The 9,701-nt window shown below is 39.8% G+C and overlaps 1 non-coding gene across 1 annotated transcript; it reads left to right on the top strand.

Annotated features, from left to right (window-relative positions):
• Nucleotides 1-2,582: 2,582 nt before the first annotated feature.
• On the top strand, nt 2,583-2,689 carry LOC140858923 (small nucleolar RNA R71). Its single transcript, XR_012142327.1, has one exon. It is a non-coding gene; the product is annotated as a small nucleolar RNA R71 (small nucleolar RNA).
• Nucleotides 2,690-9,701: the final 7,012 nt, after the last annotated feature.

Consider the following 9,701-nt stretch of genomic DNA (forward strand, 5'->3'; position numbering starts at 1 on the left):
GAGTAAAGATATAACCCGACACGCTCCTGCTGTCATCATGGTCAGATTGGAAGCTAGAGTCTGTGGACCCCATAAGTTTCAAATCTGACTCGCCATAAACCAACCATTGGTCCTTAGTATTTCTCAAATACTTAAGGATGGCTTTAACCACTTTCCAATGATTTTCTCCAGGATCAGATTGGTATCTACTCACTACTCCTAGTGAGTATGCCACTCTGGTCTTGTACATGTCATAGCGTATATGATAGATCCCATGGCTGAAGCATATGGGACTCTACTTATACGCTCTCTCTCTTCAGGAGTTGTTGGACAATCCTTCTTAGAGAGAGAAATTCCATGGTCTATTGGTAGATAGCCTTTCTTGGAATTCTCCATGCTGAACCTCTTCAGCACAGTGTCTATGTACATGGACTGGGATAACCCAAGCATCCTTTTAGATCTATCCCTATAGATCTTCATCTCTAGGATGTAGGATGCTTCACCCAAGTCCTTCATGGAGAACTGTGATGACAAACAAACTTTTATTCCCTGTAGTGTGGGGATGTCATTTCCGATTAAGAGAAAGTCATCCACGTACAAGACAAGGAATACCACAACTAGACTATTTGCCCATTTATAGATGCAGGGCTCTTCTCCATTCTTAATGAAGCCATATGTTTTGATCATCTTATCAAAACGTATGTTCCAACTCCGAGAAGCTTGCTTCAGTCCATAAATGGATCTCTGAAGCTTGCACACCTTGGACTCATCTGTGGATGTAAACCCCTCAGGTTGTATCATATACACCTCTTCAGTCAGCTCTCCATTCAGGAAAGCTATCTTTACATCCATCTGCCAGATCTCATAATCCAGATGGACAGCTATTGCAAGCATTATCCGAATGGATTTGAGCATTGCCACAGGGGAAAATATCTCATCATAGTCAATACCATAACGTTGACGATACCCCTTGGTGACCAGACGGGCTTTATAGGTCTTCACCTTTCCGTCTGCGCCCCTCTTCCTTTTGAAGATCCATTTACACCCAATGGGTTTAACCCCTTCAGGTGGATCAACCAATGTCCATACATCATTGACCTTCATGGACTCCATTCGAATTTCATGGCTTCAAGCCATTTCTCGGAATCAAGTCTCTGCATTGCATCCATATAGGTGATCGGATCCTCATTATTCTCATCAAGTTCGATGGGATCACTGTCTCGGACCAAGAAACCGTAGTATCTATCCGGCTGACGCGGTACTCTACCAGATCGCCTTAATGGTGCAGGTATATTGGGCTCTGGATCTGATCTAATCCTATCTGACTCAGGTTCAGCTATTGGTGTCAGTCCTTCTACCTGTTGAACTTCATCAAGTTCAACCTTAGAGGCAACGGTTCCTTCACCAAGGAACTCTTTTTCTAAAAAGATTGCCTTAAGGCTGACGAACACCTTTTGTTCATCAGCATGGTAGAAAAAATATCTAAAATTTTTAAAAATTTGGCATAAGTTGGAACCTGATGGATTATATCTAAAAGAGAAATATTAACTTGGACTTGTTTAAATACCTCTAAAATTTTGTCTAAATGTTCAGATTTATTGGATTTCAGTCTGTTTGAAAAAGGAGCTCTAGAACTTTTAAGTACTAGACTAGGTGAATTTTTAGTTTCTGGTGCTTGAGGTTGAAAGGTAGTAGTTTTAGAAGGTGACTCGACAGATGAGTCCTCTATATCATCAAGTGCAACTACCTTATTGTCTATTTGTTTTCCCGATCTTGAGGTATGAATGGCATTTACACCATTAACTTGGTTTCCTTGTTGGGGTCGTGGACCATTTTGGTTCCTAGGATTTGGCTCAGGTTGGCTAGGTAACCTACCATGTTCTCGTTCACTAATGGTCGAAGCCAGCTGACTTACTTGCATTTCCAGACGGGCTATAGCTTGGGTGTTATTATTTATGAGTTGACCCGTGGTTTGCATAAAGCTGGTATGTGTCTTCATCATGGCTTTTAGGCTTTTCTCTAAAGAGATAATTTTCTTGTCATTATCATGGAAGTCTGGCGGGTTGTTCATCACTGGGTTGGACCTTAGATTTTGCTGATTGAAATTTGGATTTCCTACATTAGGATTCTGGGACCATGAGAAATTTGGGTGATTCCTCCAATCTGGGTTATATGTGGGTGCATAAGGATTGTTCAATGGTCCTTGATAGGTGGCATTCACCTGTGCACACTCATTCGAGTAGGAACATTCTTCTAAGACATGGTCTGGTGCATTGCACCCTTTACACATGGGTGCAGATATTTGATTTACATTGGCTGGTCTCTGTAATTCTAAGGCTTCCAATCTACGTGTTAAGGTTGCAATCTTGGCCTCTAATGCTAGGGTTGGTTGAATTTGATGCATTCCTCCTCTTGAAGGTGTAGCTTTATCAGGTTCCCTAGTTGTTTTCCACTGTAAATTTTTCTCAGCTAGGTCTTCTAAGAATTGCCAGGCTTCAGTAGTTTCTTTGTCCATAAATTGGCCTTGGCACATGGACTCTAGCATGGTTCTTGAGTTTGAATCTAACCCCTCATAGATGATCTGGCATAGTCTCCAAGTTTCTATTCCATGGTGTGGGCATTGGGTCAAAAGATTCTTGAAACGATCAAAGTACTTCCAAAATGATTCACCAGCTAGTTGGTAAAATTGATTTATTTCATTCCTAATCCTAGCTGTTTTATGATGGGGAAAATATTTTTTCAAAAATATTCTCACAAAGCCCTCCCAGGTAGTAACAGAATAGTTTGGCAGACTATAAAGCCACTTCTTAGCATTATCCTTAAGGGCAAAGTTGATTAATCTAAGTTTGACCTCATCCTCTGTTAATTGCAGTTTCATGGTTGCACATACCTCCTCAAATTCTCTAATAAATATATAAGCATCCTCTAATCCTGTGAATTTTGAAAGCATATTTATGATTTGAGATTTGATTTCAAAATTGTTAGCTGTGGGTTGTGGCAACCTGATACAAAATGGTTGGATGGAGCCAACTGGATAACACAAATCCTTAAGGGTCATGGGTTGGATTGGTTCAGCCATTGGAACAACAGGAATTGACTCAATTCTAACTAGACGACCCGACACTCTTCTCCACACACGAGGTGTACAGTTCTCGATGTTTATACATTTTTTTTTATAAAATTTTTATGTATAAGAAAAAGAAAGAAAAGAGAAAAAGTTCTAAAGAAAAGATCCTAAGGAGTCCTAAATCTAAAGAAAAGTAACCAAATTAATTTAAATTTTAATAAATTTTTTTATTTTTCAAACAAGTGAAACAATAAATTAAACTCAATCTATCCTAGGGTTAACCTAAATCTAGACAGCTCCTAACTGTTCCAAGATGACCCTTCAAGCCTTCCAAGTGGAGATTGATCAACTAGTTAGCCAGGTAAGTATAAGAGGTGGGAGGTTCACTCATCGTTGCCTTTCTAGATACCAAACGAGTTGGCCAGGCTAGCAACTGAACCAATTTAACAAACCACCCTCAGGGACTTGCCTAGACACCAACTAATCAAACAACTCAAACTTGGTAGAACTCTTAGGGTTCCTTGTCCTATTGAGCTCGAATTCCTTAAGGTTGACGTCTAATTGATTTTAAGATTAAAGGTCTAGGTAATGCAATATGATGGAGATGGTTTTTTGGCTAAGGAAGGGTAATGAAATCCCCACCTTATCTTGTTAATGGGTTGATGCCCTTAGATTAATTATGAAAATGCAAATGCAAATAAACAAGATGACCAAGAATGTAAAAGATTTTAATTTAGAAATTTTTTTTTATTTTGATATTTTACTTCACGATTATGAAATGTCTTTTGTTTTATTTTATTTATTTATTTTTTTTTTGTGATTAAGTAAATTCAAATGATTAGGTCTAAAAGAAAAAGTAATTAACTAAAAATAATAAAAGAAAAATTAAAAGCATACCTGAGTTTTCCAGCAATCACCAACTAAATCTAGAAACCTAAAGGAAAAAGAAAGAGAGTTATAAAGCACGAAGAACAAATATTTGAAAACAATTTAAAATGCCAAATCCCCGGCAACGGCACCAAAAACTTGATGTGCAAATCTTAAAATTTGTAAATAAAACTGCAAGCGCACAGTGTGCAGAGTAGCATGACCAGCGAGTACGGGTTGATCCCACAGAGACTTGGTTTAAAAACGATTTTCAAATCTATGCTCAAGCGAGCTTTAACGAAAATCGAAAATCGAAAGTTGTTTGCTAAAGATAATAAGACTAAGGATCTAGGGTTTTTTGAATCCACTAGATCTAGATTAGGGAATTCTACCTAGAATTTTTCTTATTGATCCTAACGACTACTCCTCTTGTCTTTCCCAAGCATAGATTATGAAGAGACTAAGGCCCAACGATAACCCATCAAGATTCTTTACAGGGGAGTAGTAACTAGGATCCCTTAGGGTTTTCTCCTCCTATGCACTGAATCAAGCATGAACTATGAAGGGACTCTGACCCAACTACAGTTCATCAAAAATTCTTGGCAAAAGAGGAAGAAAAAGAAACCCTAAGAAAAAGAAAGAACCCTATGTAAAACCCCTACTCATAATCTAGCTTCATCGCAAACCCTAGAAGGGATGCTTAGCTAGACATGATCTAAATCTACTTGCAAAATTTAAATGCAGAAAAATAAACTATCCTAATTTCATAAATTAAACTATCCTAATTGCATAAATTTAAACTGCATAATTTAAACAAACCTAATTGCATAAAATTAAATTGCATAAATTAAACTATCCTAATTGCAAGAAAAATAAATTGCATAATGTAAAGAGATAAAATTACATAAAAATAAGATTTTATATAAAAAAAAATTATTATAAAAACCTCAAAGCTCGAGGCTTGAGAAGAAATCTAAAAACCCCACTATCTAGGGTTACAAGCTTGATCGGAAGGCCAGACTTCTTAAAACAAGGGCCTTTGGGGGCTTTTTATAGGCATTTGGGGGTTATAAGTAAAGCGAAAATTTAGTGCAGGGGCAAAATGGTAATTTTAAAACTTTTTCAAAATTACTATTTTACAGTGAAATTATTAATTAATCTCATTAATTAATACTAATTAACCCTACACTAGGATCTAAATGTGATACAACAGCATGCATTTAAATTTGAAATTCAAATTTGAATTAGTAAACATTTTACAATGCTGTGTTCAGAACACATCACCTTTTGCGGGTAGTCGATCACCGCAATCTGATCACCATCGGGGGGCTCTGATCATCACATCACAGCCACACAAATGTCTGGCCTCTACGGATCGTCCACACGAAGCTCCCATCTGATCAGCTCCTTACGAATGCTAGTTCGTGATTTCACCCTTTTGATGGCAGATGTTGATCGAACTCCTTCGATCGATGTGTGTCGACTTCTCGGATGCTCTGGATCATCTGCACAGTTGCTTGAGAGGCTGATGGATCTCTCCCTAAAATTTGGTGGACTCACGACACTCGTGGCACACCAATCTCACTTCCCGAACCCTAGGTAGAAACCCTAGGGTACACACCAAAAACCCTATGCCCAATTTTCTCTCTTTTCTTTCTTTTTCTCTCGAAAGGTTTTGGACCTTCACCTTGCACAGAAGCCTTCCTCACACCCCAAAGTTTCTCTCCTAAAATTTTTATGCACGTCCCACCTTTCTCCTCTTTTTAAAACAACATCGAACGTGTCTTATTCGCGTGAGAGGATAAAGATAAGAGGTTACACATTTGAATTCAAATCAAATTTGAATTCAAACGAAAACCAACTTATCCGTATCCTTTTGGGTGTGAGAAGAGAAGGGGCGTGGCTCTTTGTGTGTGAAAAATATTTCATGAGAAACCTTTTCTCGTGTAAGTAATGTGGCGCACAAAATGGATAAGGATGAAAGGGCAAGTGATAAGTTATCCATTCAAATTCAAACATGCTTTGAATTTGAATGGCTAACTAATTATTTTATCCATCCATATGGCACACAAATGAGGGTGTGTGGAAGGGTTTTGCATGAGAAAAATTTCACGAGAAGTTTCTTCTCGTGAATACAAATGGGTGCAATGAAGTTGGGTGTCGCAGAGAATTTAAAACAAGGTGGTTTGATTCAAATTGAGCCAACCTAGTTTAAAATAAGTTAAGCACAATTAGACCAGATTAAACCCAACATAATTAGGCTTAATTAGGCTCAATAAAATCCTAATCAAATTAGGAATTAACTAAACCTAACCCCTGATCAAATCAGGGACTAAACCACCTTAGCGATTAGGTCAACATTTAACCTAATCGGGTCAATCCAAACTGAATCCAATTCAATTGGACTTTATCCAAAAATAATTACTCAATCAAATTGAGTTAATTAGTGATTAAATCACTAATTAAACCTCTCATAAATATTGAGTCCAAATCCGATGGGCAATCAGGCATCAGAGACCATCGATAAGAAATCCTGATCAAAGAGTTCAAATTTCAAATTCAAAATTTGAAATTCAAAATTTTGACCCCGATACCCAAAATATGTGGAACTCATGATTAGAGAATCCTAATTCTCAATCATAGAGTCCCAGATAGATAAGACTCATAATCAGCCATCAGATCAGAAAGGAACCTCTAATGTGTGTGATCCCGCAGGTTCGAACCTAAGCCGGTAGCACAGGAACCAATTTCTGTACTAATCGAAGTGACCATGTAGCAATGGTACTCGATGATCGGATAGGTCGAATAATCACAATCACAACATTCAGAACCTACGTGAATATGGTTACCGTATAATTCATCCCTTTTGACCCCTGTGTTTAGGATGACTCAGGGTTAAACTGTCAACCCTAATGAGATCATCCGAATCGTGCTCAACTCAATTAGTCCTGTGACTCCTCACTAGGACTCCCCTGGCCAAGGTTTTGCTAAATTGAAACACGACTGTACACAGCTCCTAAACTGGAGTGGTCAATCCTATCTTGACACACGCACCGACAAGTCAAGTACTTGACTACACCCAGCAGCCTTCCGTCACTGAATTAGAAATTCAGGTAGTCCAGTGCCTAAGTGCAGTGAGTTGTTTGCAAGTCACCGTGGCGGTCTCAGGTCGGAGGGACATTTATACCCATAACCCATCGGAGCAAATCTTGATAGTAGAAATTGCTCTGGAGTTGGTCACGTTCAGTGCAGATGTACCATTACATCTCACCTGTATGCCATACCAGTGTCTCCACACTCATTGGTTATGAGGACAACCAACCCATATGGCACACAACGACCTATGCTCGATAAACGTTGTCGTCCTTGGTAACAACATATCATTTGGTCGCGAACATGTTTAAGGACTAAGCGACAAATCCTCCTTTGTCGAGTCTAAATAGTCCTAAGGACTTCACCACAACACAGGAGTTCATTAGAAGATGAAACATTTGTGATGAAAAAATATCAAAATAACTTTTATTTATTTATAATTCATGTACTAATACAAAAGGAGCACAACCGTCAACAGGCTGACGATTGGCTTTGGGACACTATTCCCAACAATCTCCCACTTGGCCTAAAGCCTATCGGTGCAGTATCTAATACCCATCTTCGACTTGTAGTCATTGAACTCCTTCACCGCAATGGCTTTAGTGAATGGGTCGGCCAGGTTTTCCTTCCCATCGATCTTCTGAAGGTCGACGTCACCTCGATCCATGATCTCCCAGATGAGATGGTAGCGGCGCAGAATATGCTTCGTCCGCTGGTGTGCCTTTGGTTCCTTCGCCTGAGCAATGGCTCCAGAGCTGTTGCAGTAGAGCAGAACTGGACCAACAAGGGAGGGTGCTACTCCGAGCTCGGTGATGAATTTTCTCAGCCACACCGCTTCTTTGGCAGCATCTGATGCAGCAATATACTCCGCCTCACATACTGAATCAGCCACAGTGTGCTGCTTGAAACTCTTCCAGCAGACAGCCCCACCATAAAGGGTAAAAATAAATCCTGACACACTCTTGCTATCATCGCAATCAGACTGGAAACTAGAGTCTGTAAATCCTATAAGTCTCAAGTCTGATTCACCATATATAAGCCACTGGTCCTTAGTATTTCTTAAATACTTCAGGATGGTTTTAACAACCTTCCAGTAATTCTCTCCTGGATCATATTGGTATCTACTCACTACCCCTAGTAAGTATGCCACATCTGGTCGTGTACATGTCATGGCGTACATGATAAATCCCACTGTGGAAGCATATGGAATCCTTCCCATACGCTCTCTCTCTTGAGGTGTTGTCGGACAATCCCTCTTCGAGAGAGAAATTCCATGGCCTATCAGTAGATAGCCTTTCTTGAAATTTTCCATACTGAACCTTTTCAGCATAGTATCAATGTACGTGGACTGGGATAAGCCAAGCAACTTTTTGGATCTATCCCTATAGATCCTCATCCCTAGGATGTAGGAAGCTTCTCTCAGATCCTTCATGGAGAATTGTGACGATAGCCAAATCTTTATTCCCTATAATGCAGGGACATCATTCTCGATTAAGAGAATGTCATCCACATACAATACAAGAAATACTACTACTGGACCATTAGCCCACTTATAAATGCAGGGCTCTTCTCCGTTCTTAACGAAGCCATACGTTTTGATCGTCCTATCAAAACGTATGTTCCAACTCTGAGATGCCTACTTAAGTCCATAAATGGACCTCTGTAGCTTGCACACCTTAGACTCATCTGTGGATGTGAACCCTTCAGGTTGTATCATATACACCTCTTCGTCCAGCTCTCCATTTAGGAAAGCTGTCTTCACATCCATCTGCCAGATTTCAAAGTCCAGATGGGCAGCTATCGCAAGCATAATCCGAATGGATTTGAGCATTGCCACAGGAGAAAATATCTCGTCATAGTCTATACCATAACGTTGATGATATCCCTTGGCAACCAGACGGGCTTTATAGGTGTCCACCTTTCCGTCTGCGCCCCTCTTCCTTTTGAAGACCCATTTACACCCTATGGGTTTTACTCCTTTGGGTGGGTCAACCAATGTCCACACATCGTTGACCTTCATGGACTCCATTTTGAATTTCATGGCCTCTAGCCATTTCTCAGAGTCAGGTCTCTGCATTGCATCCATGTAGGTGATCGGATCCTCATCATTTTCATCAAGTTCGACAGGATCACCATCCCGGACCAAGAAACTATAGTATCTGTCCGGTTGATGTGGTACTCTACCAGACCGCCTTAAGGGTGCATAATCAATGGGCTCCGGATCTGATCTAATCAAATCCGGTTCAGGTTCAGTAACATGTGTCGATTTTTTCACCTGTCAAACTTCGTCAAGTTTGACTTTAGAGGCAATAGTTCCTTCACTAAGGAACTCCTTTTCTAAAAAGATTGCCTTAAGGCTGACAAACACCTTTTGCTCATCAGCAAGGTAGAAATAATACCCTTTGGTCTCTTTTGGGTATCCTATAAAATTACACTTGTCAGATCTAGGTCCAAGCTTGTCTGTAATTAAACGTTTAACATAAGCCGGACACCCCCAAACCCTAAGGTGCGAGAGTACTGGCTTACATCCTATCCATATCTCATATGGCGTTTTGGCTACAGACTTACTCGGAACTCTATTTAGAAGGTAACAAGCCGATTCGAGCGCATATCCCCAAAGGGAGATTGGCAGACCAGCAAACCCCATCATGGATCGAACCATGTCTAATTGGATCCGATTCCTCTTTTCAGACAC

This window comes from Elaeis guineensis, chromosome 6, assembly GCF_000442705.2.
Source record: "Elaeis guineensis isolate ETL-2024a chromosome 6, EG11, whole genome shotgun sequence".
In the NCBI taxonomy this organism is placed as follows: domain Eukaryota; kingdom Viridiplantae; phylum Streptophyta; class Magnoliopsida; order Arecales; family Arecaceae; genus Elaeis; species Elaeis guineensis.